This window comes from Apteryx mantelli, chromosome 6 (assembly GCF_036417845.1).
Source record: "Apteryx mantelli isolate bAptMan1 chromosome 6, bAptMan1.hap1, whole genome shotgun sequence".
Taxonomy (NCBI): Eukaryota; Metazoa; Chordata; class Aves; order Apterygiformes; family Apterygidae; genus Apteryx; species Apteryx mantelli.
In genome coordinates, this window is record NC_089983.1 from 47,020,622 (window position 1) to 47,047,398 (window position 26,777).

At 41.7% G+C, this 26,777-nt stretch overlaps 1 long non-coding RNA gene across 1 annotated transcript; it reads left to right on the forward strand.

Annotated features, from left to right (window-relative positions):
* The first annotated feature begins 299 nt into the window (after positions 1–299).
* On the forward strand, positions 300–24,914 carry LOC106498442 (uncharacterized). The gene is made up of 6 exons (XR_001294969.2): positions 300–376; positions 6,914–7,013; positions 9,750–9,958; positions 11,763–12,041; positions 12,851–12,959; positions 24,607–24,914. It is a non-coding gene; the product is annotated as an uncharacterized lncRNA (long non-coding RNA).
* The last annotated feature ends 1,863 nt before the right edge of the window (positions 24,915–26,777 follow it).

Here is a 26,777-nt window from a genome sequence, read left to right on the forward strand (position 1 = left end):
CTAGGACCTGAACCAAAAGGAAATATTTTATAGCTTGAATGTCTTTTACCCATCAATTTTTCTCCTTGGAAAGACTTTTTTTCCTCTTGTAACTTAGATGAAAAGATTAAAGTATGATACGATGATGTAGTGGAACAGCGGCGTTTGGCCAGGTGATAGCTAAATGTTTTAGATATTGTTTCAGCCATCTTGGTGCTGGCTTTAAAGCAAACATGGCTGTGTACAAGTGCATTACACCCACGCTTATGTATGTTTATGTACGTTTTCTCTCTCTTTCTGCTATTTATGCAAGTGATATGCTAAATGAATTAGAAGCCAGCTCTACCTCATTTTGTAGGCACACAGAGAATACTGGATTCAAAGACCAATAGCGAAGGTAAGAGCTGATTTCTCAGCTTATTTATTTTAAAACTCTTTAACACGTATTATTAGAGGACTCTCAGATTCATTTCTTTCTTTTTATTTATTTTATATATTTTTTAATTCTCATAGTGGGTGCAGCTCAACCCTCCTCCACGAGTAAAGCCAGAATAATCAGAATTAGTAGGGGACTGGTACTCTCACCCTCCCACTCACAGACTCAGAGCCAGGCTATGAACCTGTATTACAGCTCCTCAACAGTTTTTTCCAGCCCACAGGTTGTAAAAAGTAGTCAGTCACACCACCGCTCTGTGCGATTTCATCTGCATTATTTATTAGCCAATGGACTTGCTCTGTCCCTTTTTTCAACCCAGCTTTAGTGACTGCGTATTCAGGGTCACTTCACTAACATCCCTACAAGTTGCGTAGGGGCGAGGAGAGGCCGAGACAGGGATTTTCCATGACTGTTCACCTACTAACTCTCAGCACAGCTCCACTTCATGATTTTAGGGATTTGTACGAACCTAGGTGATTTTTAGGCATTTGTATGTAATAAAATAAATATTCTTTGCAGAGAGGCAGATGCACTTGCAGAGTCATGCAGTGCCTCAAATTAGATGAGCAGTATTGTACAAAGGGGTATAATCACAGAATCTATAGTTTAAAATCAGTGCATGTCATATGACAGTATTAATATGTAAAAACAACTAGGAGAGGAATACAGTACATAAAATTGCAAGGCAAGCCTTTTGTAAGCTATGTGCTTACAAAATGGTCTATACAGTTTGACAGTCCAGCTAATTTTCTTTTTAATAATTCTGATGGCAGTTGCTAATAATTAGCTGATCTAATTTAGATTTTCCTTTCATGGTTTAAAAATTATAGAAATGGTTGAGGAACACTACCCTTAAAAAAAAAAGAAAAAAAAAATTGGTGATAATTTCCCAACAACCTGGGACCGCTGCTGGAGAAAGGATTTTGCCTGAAAGGGTTTCAGGAAGTTACAAAACTCCTTTACATGGCCTGTTGGATCTGTGTATGATTTCCAACATTACACAAAATAAATACCAGGAGACTGGTGTGGTTTATACAAGAGTTTATAGAGAAAAAATCCACCCACCAGCTCCCTTGCTGAGGATTACAACCAGGTCTCTGCTGCCAAGTTCTCTGTTTAGGTAAAGCATGAGAAAATCTGCCATTTTTTTCGAGTCACAAAAGGGGTGCTCCGGGGGGGGCAGTGAGAAGCTGACAGCTCTCGCTGCTTAAAAGGCAGCTGTTCCTTCTCAGGTACTATTATTAATAAACCCTAAGGTAATGTTTGCTCTGAAATATGTCTAATTGAAATAATTTACCCTAACCCTTAGAGAATTATGAAACTGTTTTCATCATGTTCACACACAGCAAAATAATTATGAGATGCCATATGGAAAAGACATCATGTGGTATATGTATTTCTGAATGTATACTTTTTGAAATGGTTCCCACAGATAAATCATATAGCTAATTTACAAAGAGGAGGTGGATAGTAGTTCTTAAGCATGCAGTTTAAGTTTAAAATGGTTTCAGGCTGGGTAAATTTACCGCGGTGATGACACGCAGTAATTGCACTGATTGCGGGACGTATATCACAAAAGATGTCGATAGCACCGTCAAGTCGCGCTGCGCAAAATGGAGCAGCGGAAGCCCACCGACTCCTCCCCGCCAATGCGACGCGGCACGTGCTCAAGAGCTGCGCGGGTACAGCAAGGTCTTGAGCTCGCTTTGCGCTCGAGGTGCTGCTGGGGAGATGTTTTCTGTGCAGAGGAGAACGGCGGGGATGGACCTGGGGCTGGCCGCGTTAGCCCTCACATAGTTGCGTGAAAGGGACCTCAAAAAAATGAGTAGCAAGGACTCCGTTAGATTTGTGGTGTTTTTTCCGAGGTCCTGCTGGCAGTTAGTCATTTAAGAATCATGGACAACTTGATTTCTGAGGAACGGGACGTATCACCCAAGGGTCAGTGAAGCCATGCGCACTGTGAGGATGTTCCTGGCCATCAGGGAGTCTCTGAGATCACTCTGGTTTATATCCAGAAAGCTTTGAGCTGTCACCTCACCAAGAGGAACACTCTCATCCCGTAACATTATTCTGAGGAAAGCCCATGAGAGAAAATTTCTTCTGTTGTTGTTCCCCACTGTCCATCTCCTGAAGGTTTTTCAGAAGGTTTTATTCCCAACCTGATGTGTAGCGTCATCATGTATATATGTATATATATGCATATTTAATTACACGTGGTAGCAGTAGAATTGCGTAGAGACCTTTCTGGACCTTTTTCAGAAATATTTGTGGTAGATGATAAGACATCTTAACTATCAGAAAGAGAACCTCAGAAGCTTTGAAGGTGCTTTTTGAATAAGGAACTCTTATTAACATTTCTAGAAATCTGGCTGGAGATCAGGGTTTCTTGTCAGACTTCTGGTAGTTCTTGTTTCCAGATGGATGGAAGAAAAATAAGAGAATAGCTTATTACACCCTTTCTGTTTCATGTCCGATTTGAAACCCGCAAGTGAAGAAGATAGAAAGAAATCTCATTTTGTCCATTCTGTTCCCTTCATTTCTAAGGACTTCTCAAAAATTACTTATTATCTCTAATTTGAAGAGTTCAGGTTAGTCTGTGTTTTATCTGAATTAGCTCACCAGTCACCTCTGCAATTATTTCTGTGATGGCTGGAGAAATATTTGAAAGATCCCGGATACACCAAATAATTCTCCCCAAGCCTCTAGTCCGTCTTCAGTGGTTGCAAGAACTACAGAGATGTGCTGTGATTGCATTGCTTATCCCCCAGCAATGGCATCATTATCCCGCATTACCGCTCTAGGTAGTATATTTGTCAACAGCCTCGTAGCTGATGAGTACAAGGAAAATATTTACCCGACTTCTGTGCTGTGGCGTTACCCCAGTAATGCCATTTCAGGAAGACCACACTGTATTTCTGAGATTCAAGTTACAGAAACCAAAAGAGCCTTGGCATTTCTGTGTCTGCAACACCAGTCCTCAAATAACCACCTTGAGAGACAGTAATTACAGTAATCATGTTTTTAAAAGAGGAAAAAACAGAAGAAGGGAAAAGTGCTATTCCCCACAAATATCTAAAGGTGGGAGTTTTCAAATACCCTCGCTGCGTGTGGAGCGCTAGGGACATCCATATTTGATGACTCCCTGATCTTCCCGGGAGTAACCGCATAGGCTAATATTTACTCACTCTGCCTGTGCAGATGGAGTATCTGAGTGCTGCTGATGTATTAACGCGCGAGTATTTAAACGGCGCTTTTCCGCCCCGGCTCGCTGCGGTGAGCTGCTCGCGCTGAGGAGGTAGCCCTGCTTCTCCCCGCTTTCTGCCCTCCCTGCTCCCGAGCGAGAAACGGGATGCTCTTCCTCCTCTCCTAGCCTGGCACAGGCACGGTCCCCCCTTAGCAGCTTCCAGGCAATTGTTTTCATGCTCACTGAAGGTGTATTGCATTTTGTGCTACTAAAGTGCCCTAAACCAAAAGTAACGGTTTTTTTTTCCTGCGAGTTACAGCAGATTATTATTTTACTACAGTTATCCGAAAGCATGAAATAGAGATTTATGATACTCCTGTGTTTTCCACTTCAGTTCGTGTAATGCAGGAAAGGTAAAGTGTCTTTGGTTCCACAGCATTCTTTTTTCTTTTCTTTTCTCCTTTTCGCTTTTGAACAGTGTGCTGCGTGATTAGAGTATAGTGAGAAGGTCACTGACCAAACTTTATCTTCCACACAGTTTCCCACAGCATGTATTCCTCCTAGGGAACATTTTCTCAGCTCAGGTTATTTCCAGAAATGTTCTCAAACCATAAGAACAGTCCTTGCAGTAAAACATTTCATTCCCACTTTTTATCCTTTATCTTGCAGCGCAGTGTTGACAGCATTTATGTTTCTTCTATTGACTGGGCCAAGAACAACAGGATTAATGAGGTTGTCTCTTCATGAGTGCATTATATTTTTTCCTCTGACCTTTCAAACATGGGAATCTTCTGTTTGCAATATTTCTTGAGGAAGGAAAAACCCTCCTCGTTCAAGCCAGTTGCGATGGAGGCCGCTCGGGTCCAAGCCTGGGCTCCAGGCGCACCTACGGCCCCCCTGCGGCTCCGCGCTCGCCGTGCAAAGGGGACGAAGCCCTCTCCGTGCTGCCTTCGCCCTAGCCGACACACGGGCTGAAAGGAAACCCTGAAAAAGCAGAGGAGAGAATACCTCTGTTTCCTTGTTTTTCAAAGACCTGGCGGGGGGACGTGGGATATTTTAAGGTCTTTCTCAAGCTACGAAACCCTGATTATAAATCTTCTGCAGCTGCCTAGAGACTATCATCCTGCAGGAACTATTCAGGAGAAGGGTGGACACTGCTCTGCTCTTTTTTTCCGAAGGATTGCAAATGTTTAGGCTGGGCTAGCAGAGGAAGGAGGAGCCGCTGTAATTACAGGCTTCCACAGAATGCTCTGGTGCTTTATCTTTCCTAGTCTTGATTATTTTCGACAGTGGGTAACTGGAACACAATCAAGATAGGATCATGCCTAAGTGCAGCAGAACAGAGAACGTGAAGAATTTTCCCAAGGATAGAAGCACAAATATCTTTAAACACAATAAATAACTTTGCACATATGACATCTTTTAGTCAACCTCCTCAAAATATGTCAATTAGATAAGCTTCACGTAATTGAATTTTTGCAAAAGACAGTCAAGGGTGATTTATTCCCATTTTGCATCTGGGGAAACTGAGGCACAGAGCCTCTGAAAAACTCACCCTAGCCCAAAAGCTGTACCTACATAAGCAGGTCTCTAAGCTATTACGTTCAAAGTTGGCTCCTTGGGGAAAGAAGCACCACAAATTTGCACTCACATCTTGCATCTTGAATGACAGCTCTTCCTTGCTCGCTTTAGGGTGAAAACCCAGCATCCAGGGGCTCTGTGGCTCAGGCCTGCAGCGCCGACCTCACCGTGCGGGGCCAGGACGCCTCAGCTCTGGGCAATGGTCCGGCAGGGCCTGAGCTCAAGCTCTGGGCTTGGGTTTGAAGCGAGCTCGAGATCTCCGTGTGCGGGTTCAAGTCATTCGGGGACTTTGAGAGCGAGCTGAACTAGGCGTGCAGTCGTAGCCAAATTCATCCTTGTCAGGCCTGGTGAGGGAACAGAAACAAAGACTCCTGGCTCCTCACTTCGACAATTTAAATAATCCCACGTATTAGCTCTGGAAACAGGGCAGGCTGCTTTTACAAGGCTTTAGGTTGAAAAAGTCATCTGAGAAGCTAAGATATTTCTGATCACTCTTTAGAGTAAATTCGCAAGAGATTTCTGAAGCATCTGCTCCTGCAAACAGTGATACCTCTGCAGCAGAGAAGGTAATTCGCCTTGGTACCACCCTCAGGCGCTGGCAGGAGTCCCTGCCTGCAAGCACCGGGAGAGAGCTTTCAGGCTTTAACCACGAGTGTATTCTGTGTCCTAAATTCGTGTTTCCTGGATCTCAGAGCTTTGAGCTTTGCTGCTTAACCTCTTTTTTCCCCTCCTTGTAGGATTTTTAGTGTAGCTGAACTTGCATAACCAGAGACAGCACTGAAAAAGTTTATATCTGTATTTGCCAGGATTTAGGGCAGTTAATTGTACACAACTTTGATGGACAAATTCTTATATGCAAAATTTCTCTTACAACCGTGTATGCAGAGGCCCAGTTCTGCTGTGTTTTGCTGTTTTCTAGCTAGAGCAACTTGTCTAAAGCTAAAGAAACTGAAGTTTGCTTTGCTATGTTCCCTTAAGCAAGCGAGTTCCCTGTCGTGCACTAGTAAGGTATTCTCAAAGAGCCCCCAACAGAAAATATTTTGGGGGTTGTAACCCTCTAGACTCTAAGATTTTAAACCCCTGACATTTCAGGATTAAAAAAAAAAAATGCATCTATCAGTGAATGATGAATACGTGTTTGTATAGTTTCCCTTGTTTGCATTTGCTGATAATTAATTAAAAAACATGTGTTTAATTAAACTTGGAGTTAGGGGATTCATTAAAATAAAAACAAAAAGCATTTCCGTTAAAAATGTAAAATAACTTGTTCAGTTGAGTTAGCTGGTGCAGCTTAAGGATTTGCAGACAAATACCAGCAGTGCTAAAACTTCGGGGAATATCACTCTGCATATGGTTAGAGAAGAGTTACTGAACACGAGGTGTACTTGTACATCTTTGTCAGCAGATGCATTTCACATTGTAGATACTCGAATTGAAATAATATTTGCCATCAGTTTCTTTCCAGTCTGAGTCTGTGGCTATGACAAAATGAATTCCATACAGGTCTAAACTATAAGTTTACAGCCTAGCTGAAGGTAAGGTTTTAAAAAATGAGGGACAGTATTTAAAAAAAAAAAAAAAAGCCTAAAGGAATGAGATATTTGTAGGAACTCATGCAAAACCCAAGACTAAGTTATGCCTATCTGTTTATATTATTGCGAAAAGTTCTTTTTCTTTTAGATCTCTTTTAATCTCAACCCACGGTCCTTAGCATTTATTTTCTTTTTTTGCAGTTTTTTCCTTGGAGAGCAGGGAAAGGGGATGCTTTTTAAGAAAGCCAAGTTATTTCGATGTTGAAAGTAACGATAGAAAAGAAAAAAAGAATCCCAATTGGTAAGTAAGCCTGATGTTGATTAAACATTTTTCCGTAGCCTGTTCTTTGTTTCCTCTCCTTTGATAGGGCTAGGCTTGTCTTGCCAGCAGAAGAGAGCTGATCCTCTGTGGGAAACCCTCACGTACACAGCGTAGAAATTCTGAATATTTTGTAGAACACATCATCTGCAAATTGCCACTTGGAAACACTGAACCATTGCCGTTTGTCCACGGGAATGGAAGTGAGACCTCTGAACCTTCTCAGGCTGACGCATTGTGGCAACGGTCTCCAAACCCAACACGCGCTCCCGGCAGGGCCGACGAGTCTCTCCCTCGTTTCGGTCGGGGTTTCGGGTCACGGAGCTCGGGGTGCTCCACCGGAGCCAGCCGCAAAGGCATCCGCACGGCACCGAGGAAGGCAGAGTCCTCCAGGGAGCCGAGCGCGACGGCAGCTCCCGTGAGGTGCTGCGCTCCTGGGGCCGTGGGGCTGCTTCGGAATGAAGAAACCCCCTAAGGGAACGTTCTGATTTTGGCCAAACTGTCTCAACACCAAGATTTTCTATGCCTTACTCTTCCCCAAAGAAATTTAACTTGGGGAGGAAATAATAATAATAGTGAAATATAATGATAATCATGAAATTCCTTGTCATATTCATCAGACCCGGTTTACTATGAAATTAATACAAAAAAACCTCTCAGCGATGAATACGAAACGAGCACAACCAACGCTGTACTAATTTACCAGTCGCTGTGTTTCGAGGGTGACTTTGCACGCGCGTGTAGGATGTGCAGGCAAGGGACCAGGATCTAAAAGAAATCGAACATCTTTGAGGTGAGGAGCCGCCCGCGCGCCCGCTCCTTTCCTGCGTTTCGGGAAGCGGGCTGCCGCGTTAGCAAGCACCTGCGCCGGGCACGGCGGCTGGGCGCGAACGCAGCAGATGCGCCACAGCTGAAGCCTGTCGAAGGAGACACCTAGCCAGCCCCCCAGCCCGGCCGTATGGGATAGCTTAAGGGTAGGTAAATAGGTTTTAAAGGGGGCATTGTCTGCTTTTTTTTTTAAAAAAAAAGGAAAACTAAGAGGGTTTTGTGTGCAGGTAAAGTAAATACGGTTAGAAAGGCATGACTTGTTAAGAGCTTTTTGAGGACCCCACACTCACAAAATCCTTTAGGTCATGTGTTTGCTTTCTGAAACATTTGGTAAGTAATAAGTGCCAAGGGACTATATGCGCTCCATCTGGAATTAGCAGATTCCTCCTTGTTCAATTGTTCCTAAATTTGGAACCAGCTGACTTGCTTAAAAGTATTTTGATTTTCTTTTAAATAAATACGAGAAATAAACACAGCCCGAGACCTTCAGAGAGGTACGTTATTAGTCTTCTCCCTGGCTTCAGGAGCCGCGAGAGTCTTAAAGGGGCATTTGCCAATTTTGATGTTTGTTATTGGTTTACGGTAACAATTTGTTTGGAGTGGCCCATCATTTTTATTTCCCTTTTATAAATAGTATCAAAGAAATCAGATATGGAAAAAGAACCATTAGGTCATTGAATCCACTCCCCTGCCAATGCAGGCTTGTTCCCTACAGTGTATTTTTTCCATTTCTTTGTCCAGGTTAAACTTGGAATTAAGCTTAAGAGCCTGTAGGTCTGATGAGAGGTACAAGAGCAAGTGGAGATTTTACTCTTCTTTCCTTGCTAGACAAACACCACATTTCCATCTCCACCTTTCCTGCAAAGGGAAATGTGATGTTAAAAGATCAAGCAGACGCTTTCTCTTTGCAGGTGTTGTAGATTACTACTTCATTCCTATAAAAAGTTAATTTTTGCTTGGGGAAAGCAAAAAGGAAGAGAGGAGAAACACTTGTCTTATCTTCTCTGATGTCCTAAAACACCCAAGAGGAAGATTCTGAGACCAAACCACCTGCTTGTCCACTAGACTTATGAAAAGAGACTGTTTCCTTGAGGACCTTTAAAAGCTCTATTAAAAAAAAAAAAAAAAAGCTTTTTTTTTTGCTTTACAAAGATACTTGAGCAAACACTTTAAATAATTGAAAAAACACACTGGAATCACCCAAAATTGCACTGTATTCCTGATATGGAATTCAGTTGGAGGAACTTTTGACACTGAAAATGTTTTCAATGAAAAGCTTGCAAATCAAAGCTCAAAAACGTTGTCCAATGTCATTACATTTGGCATATGAGGAATTATTAAGAGGTACAGATCTGTAGATTTGGGATCACAGCCTAAGATATTCAGTTTGTATATGTTGGTCTGGTTCCACGGATTTGAATGGAACGATGCCTATTTACAACAGCTGAAGATGGATGATCCCCTCTCTCTCCACTGACCGGAGAGAAAGCTTAGGGAGACTTGCTTTCCTAAGTTAAAGCTGGCCAGTTAAAGCTGGTCTTACAAAGTGTTACATAGCAGGATCAAGGTATTTATCTAATTCATGGTTGCTCAGAATTTTGTTTCATCCAACATTTGTTCAAAATATAAGCAAACACTTTATTTCTGCTTCAAGCTTTCATAAGAGTGGAAGTATTTTCTGCAGGGCTACGAGGTCTTTTTTATTTGGTCTAGATAAACATCTGTAACTATTTTACCAACTCATGCATTCATTTGTATAGTAAGTCAAAGGAGCTTAAGTTCTCCCTTTTTGCACTGAGTCGCAACCATTCTATTTTGCAGGTTGTTTCTTATGCATTGTCTTTCAGCAGCCTGAAGGCTTCTCTTAATTATTATTCTATTCTTTTATAGCAAGAAGGAACCAAAGTATAGTCAAAGATCGGCAAGAAAAGGTCTAAGCAAAACCTAGTGAAAACCTGCTCCAGTCCATCCCCATTTGGAGGATCAGACCTGCGTTTCCTCAGTGTGGTTGAAGACGATACTCTGGTGTCGTTGGTGCCAGCTTTGCTCGGCTGGATCTGCTGAAGATATTGATGTTTGGGCTTGACCAGAACACTAAGGTATCAGTCTTTGTTCTTTTTAAATGTAAGCATTTGACTACACGTTCAGGAGTTGCATCAAAGGTTCATGGAGAACAAGCTGTGTGCACACACCTTAGATAAGCGCACAGTAATTCTTAACAGCTGACAAGCTCTCAGCTTTAAGGCATTTAGTACCATGGAGCACTGGCTATTCAAAAAAAAAAATAAAGTTAGTAAATATTTAGCAGAATCTTGTGATTCGAAAGGATGTGCATTTGTTGTCATTAGTACCTGCAATCTGAGTAAAGATGCCTACTCAGAAAAGTGTGGGCACATTTCGTAATTTTTTGTATCCTCAAAGATTTTTTTGATGGCGACAGAAAAAGAAATAGTCACCCTTGTTCCCAGTGAAATCAATTAGGACGTTGCCATTGACATCTATGTGAGACTGGTGGTTTCTTCTTGCTTCCCATTATCATTTATAAAGTTCGAGGACCAACTTTGTTATGAGAATAAGCACATTATTTGCAACTTATAAATCTTTTAGACAACACATATGTTCATACTTTGTATTTTATATTCTCTCCTTTTATGCAACTTTCTGTGCTCCTAAATGTCATTTAAACTACAAAAATTGCTGATAGATGGGCAAATAGTAAAAGATGCTAAAACATACAGAACAGACAGAAACACTGTAGGCTAAATATAGTAATAAATATGAGTTACATAATGTAAGGACAAATGAATGATGGGATGATGAAAATGAAGCAAATCTAAATTTTAAAACAGGAAAACGTTATCAAAGTTTCACTTTTATGAACGGCAATTTCTTTTAGTGGGCTTGAAAGAAGGCCATTTCGACAGGTTAGGTTACTGCATGGTGCTATAGTTAGAACTACTGACTGATTTTTTGCTGTTGTTTGTTGAGATGACTAAGTTGTCATTTTTAATTAGCTTTATGCTCTTCTCAAAGGCTAATTACTTTACTTTTTATCAAGATTACTTGATTGGTAATGACAAGGGTGCCATGGTTACGTATTTTTAGAGAATTCCCCAACCTGCACAATTATATGATTTTCTGTTCCCTCTGGATTCTTTGTGCAGTAAAGCCTTCAGTAAAAATAATGGTTAAGAAAAATACATATTTACTATTGATATCAGCAAAATAAAGCGTCTCTTTATTTTTTTTTTTTGGCAGGAAGGCCATTGCTAATATATTTAGTGAGTGTAAACAAAAATTACATTTAGTTTACCTATCTGTCACTGACATTAGCGCTACTCTATTACCTTAAATGAAGTTACGTCAGGAAAACTGAATTTGAGACAGGAAGCCTTTCTTTTCTTCCTTTTATTTTTTTTTCTACTCTTGCATCTTCCCTTGTCAGCATGGAAATTTGGATTGACTTAACTGCATGCTTATTTGGTAGTGTACAAATTACACAGTCAGATACCGACATTCAGACAGCTTTTACCTCCCTGTTTACCAGAATTTGGTTGAAGAGCTCTTGAGATAAGTGTGTGAGTGGTGCAGTCGCAGGTGAAATCTTTCTTTTCTTTAGCTACCTATAGATTACTATAATCTATTCTCCTTTGAAACATCAGCATCTTGAAAGGTGATGCCTCTATGAATGCAACCTCAAGGGGCGAGACAGTGATGAGGGAAATAAATACTGCTGTGACATTTTTAAGAAATACAGCTATACGCAGAGAATCACTACTTTACTCCTGTTCTGCAACACATAAATACGCGTCAGATGTGTGGTAAACCAAATTCTCTCAGGAGCTTGTCCTGAAAAAGGGAAAAGACACAATGATTTAGAGTCTACATCTGCAACTCTTGCAGCTGCTGCAGGTCCTGCTGCCGGAGAAAAATGCCTTGTATCGCCAGCGTCCCGGTGCTGGAGCCTCGAGGAATTCCTCAGCGAACCCGTAAGGGGACCTCGCGCTAGAGCCGGCCGCTCGGAAGGGGAAGGAGGGGAAAGCCACCGTTCAGCTGTAAGAAGAGCAGTTGCTTCTGCCATCAGATGCGCCAGCTTGCAGCACAAGCCTTGGCCCTGGTGCAACCAAAAGAGGACCCCTGACGTTAGCGGTTCCGGCTGCATTCTCCAAAATCTATGGAAAAGTAAGGCTAGGCTGGGCAACTTCCTAAATCAAAGGAAACGCCAGCGTGATAGGGCCATGGCATGTCACCCTGCTGTGCGGGAGCTTGCAGGGTGCAACCTGCAAGCACGGGTGCTGGCTCCGAAGGGCTGCTGCAGTTTCTTCATTGGTCGGAAGTGCGGGTGGGACGTTTCTATAACAAGACAGCTGAAGCTGTTCAGACGATCGGGAGGGAAGGCTTGCGCAGCCCCTGTGTTTTGATGTTATTCTTCTCGGCAATATGCTGGAAATGTAGCGACTGCAGCCGTTCAGCACGATTCTTTTCAGTCTGTGTGTAAAAAACACCTTCTTAGTAAGCATGTCTTCCCTTTAATGAGCTAGTAACACGTCTATGATTTCAGGAACTAAAATAAGATTTATTGCTTTTTACTTACGTTAGCACCACGGAGCAGGAAGACAGACAAGTAAGCTAGGCCAGCAATTACTGTGGTTCTGTGAAATAAGGCTTCAGTGCCTTTCTTCCTCCACAGCAAGAAAATTAGAAAAGACACGATCCTAAAGGTGTTAAATGCCAAAATCCTATGGAATTCAATAGAAGTTACTGCCTAAATATTGAGGGGATCTGGGCTTAATCTCTCTGTACCGTGGTCCTCCATCTGTCAAATGAGAATAATCTTCCCTAGTCATGGTAACATATGATAATAAAAGTGTTAAGGAAAATAAGGTGCTCAGCTCCTATAATCTGTAAATGTAGATGTAGAAAATCAAAGCAAGACAGAATGGTTATTTGTTTTTTATGCGTCTTGATTATTTATTCTTTTCTAATTCCAGAGACAACTGTAAACCCCTTTGCCAATTAATTGACGGTTGTGTTCCACGGCTGCAATCAGAGCCCTGTTTACCCTCCGGAGCTTCGCTGATAGCAGGGATCAAAGAGCAGGTAAGGACACAGCTTGGCTTTTAGAAATCAGATGAAATGTATTCTTTTCCCAACGCGAACTGAGCCTTTTTCCCTTTTAGGCTCACTTTCCGCATCTCAGTTTTCTGTGCGGAACCTTGCTTCCAGTATAAATAAATGATTCCACATTCCGTCATGATAACATATGCTCATGCAGAGCTCAAAATTAGAAGGAATATGAAGTGTTCTATTAATTGCATGAATGTTGATTGTTAAAATCATGTGCTAATTGGTAATATCTGTGTGCAGTAGGTTCCCGCAATATGTGTTAGATTACATTAACGATGCTTGTGACTCAGATATCAGACATTATGCATTTTATGGAAGGATTTTTTGAAACTTTGTGTAATTAGGTTCTATAGATTATCAGTGCAGAAAAAGTAGTAGAAGACTGTGTAAAGGGCATATGAAGTTAGAGGCATAAAGAATACTGAACTCTAAAAATGTATCTGCTCTTCTTTCTCCTGGTGCATTTTCCCTCAAATATTCTCTAAAGCAATTTTCACCATGTTTGCCTTTTGGAAATTCCCAGGGAATGAAGTGAGAGCTCTTTCTCATGAAGTGGACTACCATGGCACTTACAATAGCAAATTAAATGTTACCGTCTTTGTTTGCCTAGATTTCCTCACTTTTCAGTCTTTTTCTTTGCATCTCCTAGGCTGTGATCCAAGGAGCATTCAGGTACATTACAGACAAATTAGATTATCGCTGTGCTCACCTATCAGCATGGCATTTGAGCATACTTAGCAACATGGCTCTCTTCCACCAGATGTGCTTCCTCTCCTTTCCTAATCCCTGGGGAAAATTTCATATGGATCTGTTTTGTTCATTGATGTTTTAATTTTATTGAGTGCTGTGAGTATTTATTAAAATAGGCAAGGTGGAAGGAACTAAACCTTGGAGCTAAGTATGGTAAATTATGAGTGTTTTCAGAAAGGAAAATAGTTAGTTCTGCCCTTTGTAGGAGTTGTTGGCACCTAAACAGGGGGCGCACAGCTTCACTGCAGCAAAGGAGCGGGGAAGGTGTCTGATGCCGGAGCATGTGGATGCGGTCTTTTATACCCAATATGCATGAAATTCTGTGATCCTCTACTTTTCTGTGAAAAAAACTTACTCGGGCATTCACGTTTATCCACGGGGAACTCGTTGGCCCTCTCTTCCCTGAGAGCTACTCCTAGCTCACCCCAGGGTGGTTACTGGGGTCATCTCCCTTTCTCCTACGTGTCCACGGTTCCTTGTCCCTCTTTCGCGGGACCTTCCACTGTGGTTTCTACTAACTGGCTAATAAACTGAGTTGGAGAGATCATTAGAAATCAGAGACAGTCACTTCCCTGACAAGCTGTCTCCTCTCTAAACTTATAAAAAAAATACAGCATTTTCTCTGTGTAAATCCAAAACTTATGTATGTCTTATTTTATGTATTTTTATGTATTTTTTAATGTATTTTATGTATATTAGCAAGATTTTGAGCCCAGCTTTTTAACATGCGTGGATATTGTGTGCCTGCCCACTGCAGAGTCAGCTGGTGGGAAGGAGAAGAGAAGAAACCGCCTAAGCTCCCTGGGGAGCACAAGCCATAATAGTGCAGTCATTTTTTTTGGTGGATGCTGACTTTAAATTTTATTTCAGTTCTTTGAATTAGCACTTTTCATACAGTGATTGGATTTTGAGGAACTAATATATCTGAGAGGGTCAAAACCAGCTGTACTCACCCTGGCAAAGGTGTCAATGGAGCCATTCCCTGACTACCACCTATTAGTGTTCTGGGAGGCATAAGCTTAAGCCAGACAAATTTATGTTTTCCCAGAATAAGATTAAAAGTAAAATAATGATAATAATAATAAAGTGATTCAAAGAATCAGATTCAAAGAATCAGACAGATTTCTGGGTTGGACAAAAAAGAAAATCTTCCAGTTTAAGTGTTTCATGGCTTCAAATGAGAAAAATATTTAGGATGAAAATGTTCTAACTAGCACAATTTTATTTCATTTTACAGTGGACCAGCTTGGTAATGATGCAATGAATTAAAAAGGGATGTCGGAGAGGAAAAATGGATGCAGTTTTGGTAAAGAGAGCATTCACAGAAGTGTTGGAAGTCTTGAGCCTTATCAAGGCTATTACTCTAATATCTGTTGATTTACTGATCTTGAAACAAGCAAACCTCATGGGTTAAAGAGCTTAATGTTAAGGCACACTCCATCAGTTGTCCTGAGAAATGCAACAGATCTAAGAGGAAATCAGTTTTAGCCGCCCTCCAAAATGTTGACACCGAATCAAACAGTGCATGAACTATATTCACAGTTTTAATTAAAAGAAAAAACTGACAAATTACCAAGATTCTAGTGTTCATAAGATGGTTATCTGTTATAGAAATATTTTTTTCTAATGTACATGCTCTCATACATGAAATAGTTTCTAGATTTATTTTATTATAATTGTAAATTATGGCACAAATACTTAATCTTACCTCCTTAAATATGTTTTCCAATTTCCTAGCAATCCCTTTCCCCCCACACTTCTGATTCGTAAAACGATGCATTAAAAAGGGTGAACAAATTTAGTAGATGAGATGACCACTGGAAATATGTGGAAAAATTAACAATTAAAAAAATTAACCAGAAGGAAATTGCTTACTAATTTTTAAGATACAAAGGTTAATCTAAAATGACTACCAGCCTTCAAAAGGTTAACTGTCAAATTAAATAACAGGGACATACAGTGGTCACTGGCTACCTGGGGGAATAAGCTGTTAAATTACTTACTTCAATTCACATAATTTACAAAGAGATTAGCTCCTCTGTGTCTCTGCCTAGCTTGTGCTGAGAAAACTTTGCATTCCAGAGAAGGTTTTGTTAACCCAGCAAGCGTGAGGGCCTGATTGGTCATGGGAGAATCTGGGCTAAACGGTATACATTTCCGATGATGTAAAAGTAAATTAGAGAACAGGGCAAGTTATTACACTAGAGGATGACGGACTATGGGGAATAATAAAAATCAGGTTACACTAATTTCCTTTGAACAACTAAATATATACAGGTCATTATTTCCTGTAATCTGCCAGCTTCCAAGCGCAGGTCCCAGCTCTCAGCCAAAGCCTCTGAGACCCAGAACAACAGAGTGTGGTGGAAAAGAGGAGATGGCTCGGGCGGGTGAAGCGCGGCTTCTGCGTGCAGCGTTTGGGCTCGCGTTGGGTTCTTCGAGTTGATCATCGCAGTAAGGAAAGTACTAAAAGTGCTAAGAGCTATTTGCTGCGCAGCGCTCTGCGGAGCTGCATCGTGCTTTGGGCAAAAGCAACAGAGGTCTGGTGCACCCAGGACTGAAGGACGTCACTAATTTGACAGAGCCAGAGGGAATCCAGGACAGTGGTTGGTGCTGGATGCTTTAAGGCAGACTATTCTTTTTCCATTATTCTTTGTTCCATTGTTTAAAACACACACGGTTTGGCGGTCTGGAGTAGATGTCAGTGCTTAGCTCGCAGTCCTAGAGAGCCGTTCCTGCCAATCTTGGGGTCGGGGAAGGGCTCTGGGGCACGCGCTGCCCTCGGTCAGGCCCTGGGGGCTGCAGCACCGGCCGTGGGGCAAGGTGGGCACCCAGTGCATGTGGTCAGGGGAGGCTTCTACCTGCTGGAGAATCAGCCCTGAAATCACTTATTTTTTTTTCCTCCGTTTGTCCTTAAAATTAAGCTGTGACTTCAGTGAGCAGAGTAGACTTACATGACAGTAAATGGGCAGGGCTGTTCAGTTAGCCCTTTGAGGGAGATGCTCAGATGCCTGGAGATGCTCAGACATCTGACAGCAGGAAGAACATCTTCCAAGCGTTGTCCACACGAGTCACTGCTCTTGCCAGATGGGAGTGCCACTCTCTTCCATAGGTACCCCAGCAGAAGTCTCTGAAAATGCAGCTGACCCAGTGCCTTTGGGCTAGGATTGGTTCCAAGCATCACTTCCCACTCCTTCTTCTCTGAGGGCATATATGCATCCCAGAAGAGAAGCATCCAGCCCCTCGGGAGGCTGGATGCAGTGCGCAGCCGATCCTGCACTGCATTTCTCGGGGCGCTTTCAATTCAGATTCGCGTGTCCTGCTTAAAAGTGCTTTTTGCTACCTGCCAGGCCACTAGCCTGGCAAAAATTATTTCTCCCCTCCCTTCAAGAGCGATGGTTTCCTGTTGTTAATCCAAACCATAATAAAACCTTAAATATATACTGTGAAAAATGTTATGCCTACTTAAGCAAGATAGTTGCATGTAATAGTATGCCATAAAGCAATCTGAAATGTTTATTGTCTGTTCCCCAACTGCAGTTTTATTTCTTTTTAGCAGTTTTCGTATCTACAGAATTCTCCTCACATTGAAAGTTTCAAAAGAAGTTTTTTCCTTTCCACGGATACGTGGTGATTATTTGCACAGTGGATCCTGTTGCCAGCACAGATATATGTACGTATTTTTTTCAGAACTTCCAGTTTCCCAAATTTTTTCTAGAAGAAAAAAACACAGTTTAAATCAATAGAGGGCTTGATATGATATGCTTTAAAGAGCAGCCTGACTTCCACAGATAACATAAAACAAGATCTCTTTTGTAAAGACTGAAATAGGAAATCAAGAAAAGAAAGAAAAAAAAAAGGCAGCAAGGAGAAAAAAAAGTTAGGGGGTGGTAAAGATGTTGCTGCTGGATCTAGCTCTAGAGACACAATGTGTATTTCATTGCCACGAATAAACTGTATCCAGGGAACAAGCAAATGAAAAAGTGAGGACAGGAGATATCTTATTTTTGTTGTTTGTTTCCAGAGAGTCCACCCCCACATAGGTCACTTGGAATTCATTTGTCTACATCCTGGCCTGCACGTAGGGGGAAAAAAAAAACGCCTGGGATCTGCGAAAAAGGAATGCGATAGGGCATGGGAATCACAGCGTCACGGTGGTCACCAGAGCATATTTTGGCTTGTCTTAAAACAAGCGAGCACCGTCGGACCTCCGTAGCGCTAGCAAATCGGTCTCGCTATCAGGCTACCTATCGGGGGCTGAATGCTTGAGAAAAAGTGTGTGGGTTTTTCGAGGGAGCCTGAGGCGTTGGAGGGCTCTCGGAGCTGCTGCTCGCTCTTGACATCCAGTGCTATGCGGTGACCTCGGCAGCAATCCAGTGTACTGTTACAGTTCATTTCAATAATTAAACAGTTCAGGGATGGCAGAGCTTTCTTGCTGTCAATAGAAAATCAGGGCTGCGGATTTTTTTTCTTTTTTCTTTTCCTCCCTTTCCCTCCGCTGAAATCAGAAGTGTTTGTTTTTAATTATATTAGCTCGAGACAATTAATTTCACAATCGGAACAAAAAATGTTTGTGAGGAGGACTGGCAACTGGTAAATGCAATTATTATTGTAGCACATTTTCAAAGGAAGAGATCCCAGCTCCAACAAAGTCATATGTATAAAATTTCAGTCATATAATATAGTCTCAAACAGCAGATTTATTCTGCAAAAGATGGGAACTGCTCTCCCATCTGGAGCTATGTTCTGTTCATGCCACGTGGACCCATTTGATACCAGCTCCGAAAAAACACCAGCCAGCAAAATAGACTACTGCCCATCAGCTGCTCCAAATAGTTGGTTGATATGCTGCTTTAAACTTCCTTTGCATAGTGATGATTAATACCAGCCCCCTGTTAAGTGCAGTCTTGCAACAACAACTTAAAAAATACTCGGTGCAAGCAGCAACATTTACATTTTTGCTGTTTTAGCAAAAAATGAAAATAATTCAACTTTATGTCAGGGATGTCTTGCAAAATCTCCTTCAATTAAAAAACTATTTTTTGAGGCGCTCGCTGTGCCCCTTTCATTACCCATCTGGCTCCTTCCCAGCTGCTCCCTGGCTGCCTCCGTGCTATTCTGCTACCAGCGCAGTGGGAGCTGCTGCCTCCTGGTATCGCTGCCTATTTTTCTTATAGTTGGTCTGCAGGATTGCTAGGCCAGGCTCTGGCCTCGCTTACGCTGATTTGCTTTTACGGGATTCAGTCAAAACGCTACGGATTTATGCCGCTGTAGCTAAGAGCCAAATTTAACTCTCGGGGCCCGGGGTGCTGTAAGTGCGTTGGGTGCTGCAGGGAGCGCTTTGCACCAGCCCGCTGCCATTGCACCGTCCCTCCCTACCGTCACACTCCTATTGCTTTGTCCATGCCAGCTTTCCGTGCCTCACGGAGTCTCCACCTTTCCCGTTTTCTGCCGCTGTCGTTGACATAAGGGTATTAAACCAAAATATATGGAGAAGTTGCTTCTTCGGGACGTCCTTGTTCGCAGTGAACAGTGCTTCGTTTCTCAAGCAGCTTAATCCTTTCGGCGGGACTGCGGCAGAGCAAAGGCTCGATCCACAAAAGGGCTTTGATATTGCTACGCTTAAATTGTCGGCCCAACAGATTACTGTAGCTTGAGATAGGAGTTAGCGAGACTTTGCAGGGTGCATGGAAAAAGTTGGAAATCTCGGGGCGGAAAGCACGGCTCCAGGAGTCTCACCAGGCAAAGGCTTTTCTTAAGCTGCTATAAGAGCATCTGAATGGAGGCGGGTGTACCAGGGCCTGGCCTCGGCTCCGGAGGAGGACACGGATGGAGGTAGGTCCTTCGCTCGTGGTTTACCCCAAGCTCTGGGCCGTAGTGCTCGTCTCGCACCTCGTGGCAGGTTGGAGCTGCCCTGCTCTTGTGCAATAACTTTGCCATGTAAGAGCTGTTCCAGGAGGTAAGAAACATGGATTTGATTTATTGGAGGGGATTCAAGTCCGTGAATCCCTCACCTCAACCTGGCAAAAGGGAAGAGAAGGTGGCAGAAGGAGGGACACCAAGCACCTCTTTCTATGAAAGTTTCATTTCACATGGGTTTAGTCAAATCATTATTGAACCAGCCCTGGGCAAAAAGCATAAAAACTATTCCAGGAGAAGTGGGACTCACTGACATTAGTAGGGCAACTGCCGTGATGGAAAGGTGGTAACCTGTGTTTTCATCCTTTCTTCAAGGCTATTAAAATATTTTACATTAAAAATACTGAATGTGTGTACCCAGCATGTAAGCTAGCTGGCAAGCTTGTATGTCAAAACTAAGGCATCTATGGACTCTAAGCACCAAGTAGCAGCTGTACGAGGACTATTTTCTGTGTTAAAGGTCTAAGATGGGAGTTAGACATAGACCTTCAATAGATCTGGCTCTAAGGCACCATTCGTTGTGGGTAAGGCTATCAGCTTGGCCTTTAAGGTTTGAACTTCCAAATCCAAGTGTGACGAACCTCTCGCATAACAAACTGGCCTTAGGAGGAAGAACGGGTAAAAATCCTTCCCCAAAATTCACACGGTGCAGAAATAAGGCTACCCACAAAACGTGCAATCGCATGTAATGGCCCCGATGTCCTTTCCAGGGAGAGCTACCCCAAAGCCCGTTGAGCTCTGTGGATTTGTATCACTGTCAGAGAGATCAGAGTCTTGCCCTTTGACTATATTTCTAATTCAGAATTGCTCTGCTTGCCTCTTTTTTCCTTCTTTTTTTTTGTTGGGGGGGGGGGGAAAGGAGGAGGAAACTTTGCAAAGCTGAAATGAAATATTGAGTCTCTCATTCTTTCCAGGTAAATGCATGCCAAATCTTGCAATGATGTTGGCAGACTCCCAAAGTTGCAAAATAATGAAGAAAATGTTGAGTTTGGGGACTTTCTGCCCATTTTGGCAACATTCCTCGTAAGTGCAATTAAAGCTGCCACTGGTTTGACCTCAGGAAAAGCGGCAAATATAGAGATGTAATGGAGAGCTAAAAAATAATCTAGAAAGTCTTTGAAGTTTCATCTTATACCTACAGTCCTATCTTTAAAAAAGTAACAAAATAAACAAAATAGGGGATGCAGAAGTTGTAGTCTGAGCATCCACTGTAGGTCAGGACTGGTCAGCCCAGCATAAATTATGGTACCTATGTGTAATATTACTGGACAGTTTTGGGCGTTTCTTAATACTGGGGCTACCTTGCACTGATTTGGTCTGTGGACATATTGCCTACCATTTATCAATATGGTTTGAGTTTCTCTACAGCTATGTAGAGAGGTATGAAGGTAGTTTAAGGATATTTAAGTCTTGGTGCCACTTGCTGTTACCATAATTGGTGAATGCTGTTATTACAGAGAGGCGTCTTGATGTTAAAGCATTTTTGTTGTTTTTTTTGGTTTCCACTATCATATTTTTTGCAAACGTTACTCATGACAGATACAACTTTCCTGGCTCCAGAGGTAGTAAAAATAAAACTTACCATATTTCAAAAACTTATGAAAACCAAACAACTGGAATTCTCATACCTTATCCGTGTTCTAGCTATAATAGGGTGAAACTGAACTTTCCGAGTTGTTATCCTCAAGGATACTACACAGTAAGGAGTAAAATCCTGAAGTAAAGGCTTTACTATCCAACTAAGAAGCAATCCCACCCTGGGAGTCAGTGTAGCTGCCTTATAAAGATCTGTAGAAGAATAATTTCGATGATTTCTTACTCAAATTCCTTTGCAACTATAGGGGTAAGGAAGAAACATTTCTTTTCCCCCAAATGTTTTTGTAGGACACAAAGGAAAGTAACAGAAACGCAGAAGCCCTTGATGGTACCGACCAAAATACTGATGATACAGCAGTGGGTAACACAGACTGTCCACACTGTTTTCCTGCCAAAGATCAATCTTTGCATTCCAGTTCTGCTCATAAAAAAAAGTCCTGAACTGCCTGAATATCTGTTATAAACCTCAATGCAGAGAAGAAGTTTAGTGTCCTTAGGAAGGGCCATGGACAAGGAGACTTGAACCTCCTCCCATTGGTTTCAGTGGCAGGCTCAGACCCACTGAACTCTAATTGTGCCCCTCACAATGGCACAGACCAAATAGATTGGGAAAGCAGAAGTTTACAGTTAGAGGGTTGCTTCTTTTGGAGCCAGGAATTGCAATCCTAATGACATGATTACAGCACTGAAAAGCGATCTAAAGTAATAAAACAGAGCATATTTACCTTGAGGACAGTTGTGTTTTGTTGTATATTTAAGAAAAATAACATGTTTGGCTAAGATACTTTTAACACATGGCTTTTTTCTTTTTTTTTTAATATGTGAAGGTTTCCAAACAGAGTGACTCATGAGAGCAACGCTCCAATTCCTGTTTAGTTAGCTGCCTCAGTAGATATGCACTGAACTGCTGGGAAGATATGAGTTGCTACAAACAGAAGGATACTTATTAACCAGCAACTTTAACTTTTTGGTGTTTTAGATTCATTGACATTTTCATTTTTTTCTGTTCTCCCGGCTGTGATGTGACTTGTGCCAACAAGCAGCAGTTTGTTATTGTTTGACTACTAATAGCTCAGCAATGTATTTAGCAGGGGCGAGGGAAACAGATTGGGTAGGAATAGAGAAATAAGAGTGACAGGGACCTTCTGGGTCTTCAGATCCGCTTGCCTGCTGGTGCACGTCACTTGGTCACTTTTGGAAACGTAGCTGGTTGCATCTTGAAAAAGGTTAGGTTTCTTGACTCCTCCATTTCTGTAACAAGGAACCTCCAGAATTTCAGTTCTCTGTTGTTTAATTCTCCTAATGTTGTTTAGTTCTCCTAAATTGCATATGTAAATTATATGTATATAAGATATGTGACTAATTTATACCCACTTGCTTTTTCTTTTCTCTCCTCTTCTCTCGAATTCTCTCCTCTCCAGATTGTTCTTTAGCTTGAACAACATTTTCTCTTTCCTGGTGTTTACAGGCTGACAGATTCACAAACAAAGAACCCGTTCTCTTGGAGCTTTAGCTTAAACTGAATTCTTCACCATGCACCATATTTCAGATTAAGCTTTGCCAGGCCTCTCTACAATGATATTACTACTTCATCCTGGAAATAATTCACCTGATGCACCCTGATATCACACTGCCTTTTTCACAGAGATATATTAATGGCTAGAAATTATCATCTAATAAACTTAGATGTATCTTCTCCTTCTTGCCTCCAGCCTGTTAGCAAGATTATGAACCAAACCACAGTTCATAAATTGTCCCATTTTTTGATGCATCTCTATCTTTTCTACTTCCGGCTAGAACCAAGGTCAAGAAACCCCTTCCCATGAGTCTAAGACTGGAGTTCCTTATTCTGACAAAATGGTCACTCAGATCAGCGGGACTTTTGCCTGAAATAGAGACAGTAAATAGAAAATTCTGCTACCCTTTTTAGCAGAAATATCTCAGATGTGTGTTCGTTTGACATTTGCAGCAGCTTGACCTATCTTAGTCTAGAAGCTGGGATAAAGCAGTAGATTCAACATTATAAATCTTACGTTTCCATATATTATGGTGATGAGACTGTGACAAAGACTTGTGGAATCACGCATAAAACTAAGATCTGCTTTCATAATAACAGCCTCTCTCTGATCCCTATTCTTCTTTTCTGTGTGTGTATCTTCCACACAGTGGCTGGGAAATTTATACAACTGTTTCCCATAGAAAAGGGCACTTCTCCTACTTCTGTAGATGGGGCATTTCTCCCGCTTCCTTTACCTAAATCTGTTTAAGATGAGATTAACTTATGATTGCTCTTCCTAGTTGTGGTGGTATCTCCCACATGTTTCTCTAGGAAAGATAAGAAAGTATTCTACGAAGACCAAGAAAAATGTCTCGGGCAAGTATAGAGTTGAGACTTAGGTCTCAACCTATCAAAAAATGTAAGAAATTATAGAACTTTAGCTTTTTTTTGTTCTTTAGATGGAAGAAGACATAGAAGAGCACAACAGGGCCTCGAGGAGAGACTGCAGAATTCGGTTTAGGATAATTCCAGTAAACCAAAACAGGAAGTGCAATTTAATGAGGGAGTTTTCTCTTTTTATTATGCTTTGCAGATTCCAGAGCCTCAGATAAGAATCTTAACTTTTCACTATTTGCTTTAGCCAAAATCAGTAAACAGCTTCTAAACCATAGTCATAGTGATGAAGCTCTGTATAAATTCCTCTTGTGCTAACTTAAAACTATGTTAGCGCATGAATCACATAAACATCCCTCATCTCACTAGCTGATGCTGGTAAGTTTGACAGTTGACTTCACAGGAGATAGGACCATTAACTCTGAAAATAAATTAACTGCAAATAAATAAATGTCCTTAAGTGAAAACAAAACATAGCAGTAAACCATTAAAAGGTTAAAAATGCAGTGAAATAAAAAAGACACTAAAATTACAGTGAGTATCTGAGGCAGAAAAAAGGAGACTAGACCAAATTGTTAGTTGATATAATTCAATGGAAGGACGCCTGAATAGAAGAGGGTTAGCCTTTTCATTGATATCCTTCCAAGGAAGCCATGCCTCGAATACTGTACTGGCAATTCTTTTCTGGCATGGTGGTTTTCTCAAACTATGATGCTGCTAAGGAAGTTCTTGGGGGACTTTGTGACTGCATTGGCTGGCCAGAGCTGTGTTTGAAAGGCAAGATACCTTTCCTACTCAGAGGGAAAGAAAGCTCAAATTCGTTCCGAAAATAGTTTTAAAAAATGCCTCTATGGGCCATATCCTCAGATTGGGTGAACTGGTGAGGACTTCACTGCTCACGGGTTCATGCATGAGGATGCTGCTTCTCTTCTGAAATTGTCACCCCTTACTTTCATTTTGCAGAGTGAACATGACTATGTGGGAAGAAGAAGAGGGAGGGCTCATGGCCAGAAGACTTGATTCTTGCCTCGCAGTAGTTTTACTACATGTCCCTCCATTGAACTTGCTGGAATTAGATCAGCTTGCCGTAGCGTGAGGTAAGCATCCCTTCCATAACATTGAACACAAGCAAAAAAGGCAGTAATAGGATCAGCTGAAACATTTCCTTCAGTGCTGCCAAATATCTAATGATGGAGGACTAGTCTTCCTTTGCTATCATTTAGATCCTTTATTAACTGATATTTGAGATGAACAACGTTATTCAACATTGAATAAACGGACTCACGTATTCACCAGTGTCAAGTGTTTACTCTCAGCTCACCTTCAATCTCTTACTGTCTAATCGCAAATTATCTCCTCGCTGCGTCCTTGTTTTGTCCTGTTAGTTAGTATTCGGTTGCTGCGCTGAAAACTGTTAATGGTAGAGAGTTTTAATATTTTTCCTTTGGTTGTCAGCGTGGATTTCTAGCTGAGCCTAACCTTGATTTTACTTGTGGATGTTATAGCAGTCAACATGTTTACAGTGTGGGATGTGTCCTTCAGCTGTACTGGGTAAGTCATCTCTATGTTTAGATGTTTGATAGTGAGTGGGTTAAATTCGGCTTTCAGGACCCATGATTTGCTATTTACTGTTTTGCCTTTCATTTCTAATTATCTGTTGAAAATAGATAACAGATCACAACAGTGGTCAGTACCTTTTGAATTAGCTTAAACACTCTCAAAAATAAAGTGTCTGCTCGCCACGTTGCATAGTGAACACTCCAGGAGAGGAGCCAGATCTCCTCTGGCTGCCCCCCCAGATCCCACCTAATGTGTGGTGGAATTTCTCCGCACAGAGCCGAGTGGGAATGGGGAGCACCAGCTGGCCTGGGCCACCGGGGTGAAAGCTCAGGAGCACATTGGCTCTGAGGTCCTCTGCGCTCCTTATTCCACTGGCCAAGTGGCCGTGCAAGTCCATACTCTAGAAGGGAGGCTCCTAGAGTGTGAAGGATATGTGATATAATCTTGGGTAAATTCCTTTACAGCAGATCGGCGGCTGCAGGACCCCTCTACATGGAGAGGTCCTCTCCGTGTTAGAAGTTTGGGGGAGCAGCTAATTGGACTGCACTATTTATTCACTTTTCTACTTTTGGGGTTAACTTCACAGTTTTAAATTTGCTATCTGATAAAATTGGTTGTAGTTCAGTAAATTAATTTGGACATTAAATAATATCTGGTTCATATCCTTGAGGATTAATGTAGACTGAGTTACTTATGAATAGGTATTCCCTATTGTGATATAGCAATTGTTTAAAATATTTGAAACTACAGTGTTAATAGATGTTTTGAATTCTGGCAGCTGACTAGTTCTTGCTAAGCCTCAGAAAGTTTTCCCCTTTTGATTAAAAACAACAACAACAACAAAACATAAAAATGCCTGCTTGTACTGGATATTAGCGAAAATCATCCTAACCCCTCTGACATGAAATCTATGAAATTTGGAAATTCTGAGCTATAAGCCATCCCTCCAGAGTCCCCAAATGACACTGGATATGGGAAGATACATTAAGAAGAGCTAAGCAATATTTTATATCCATACACTGGCAAGAAAATTCCTGTGCATTGATTGCTGCACTTTCACTAATATTACCAACAATAAAGTTTAGTAAACTTTTTACCTTCCATAATCATGGGCTTACCTGGGTCAAAAGCATTAGTCATGGATATTCATTACAAACTGCAAGCTCATAAAAGACAGCATATGGCAGTACTGAATTTCTTGCTATATAAAGTTAAATTCATAGTAATAACATCTGTGCAGAATTTAGAGTCCCCACAATTAGAGCGAGGTCAATGCACCGAGGCAAAGATTGACGGCGTCCTGTAAATCGTAAATGACAAGGGAAACAGGTATAACACAGACAATTTTATTGCTCACTGAAGACCAGACAATCGGGGTGTGAATGTAAGGGCTCAGCAACGAGGGGGAGCGTCATGTCGTGGGTCGCGTTACGGGGTGGCAGTTCAGGAGAGGGAGGCTGGTGCTGAGCTCTGGTGGGACCTGGGTGGCCTTGGGGAGGTTTTAGCTTCCCGTAGGCGGGCGCCGTTCTTCCAGCAACGCCGAGCCCGGGCCTGCCTTTTGCTGCCAATATCAT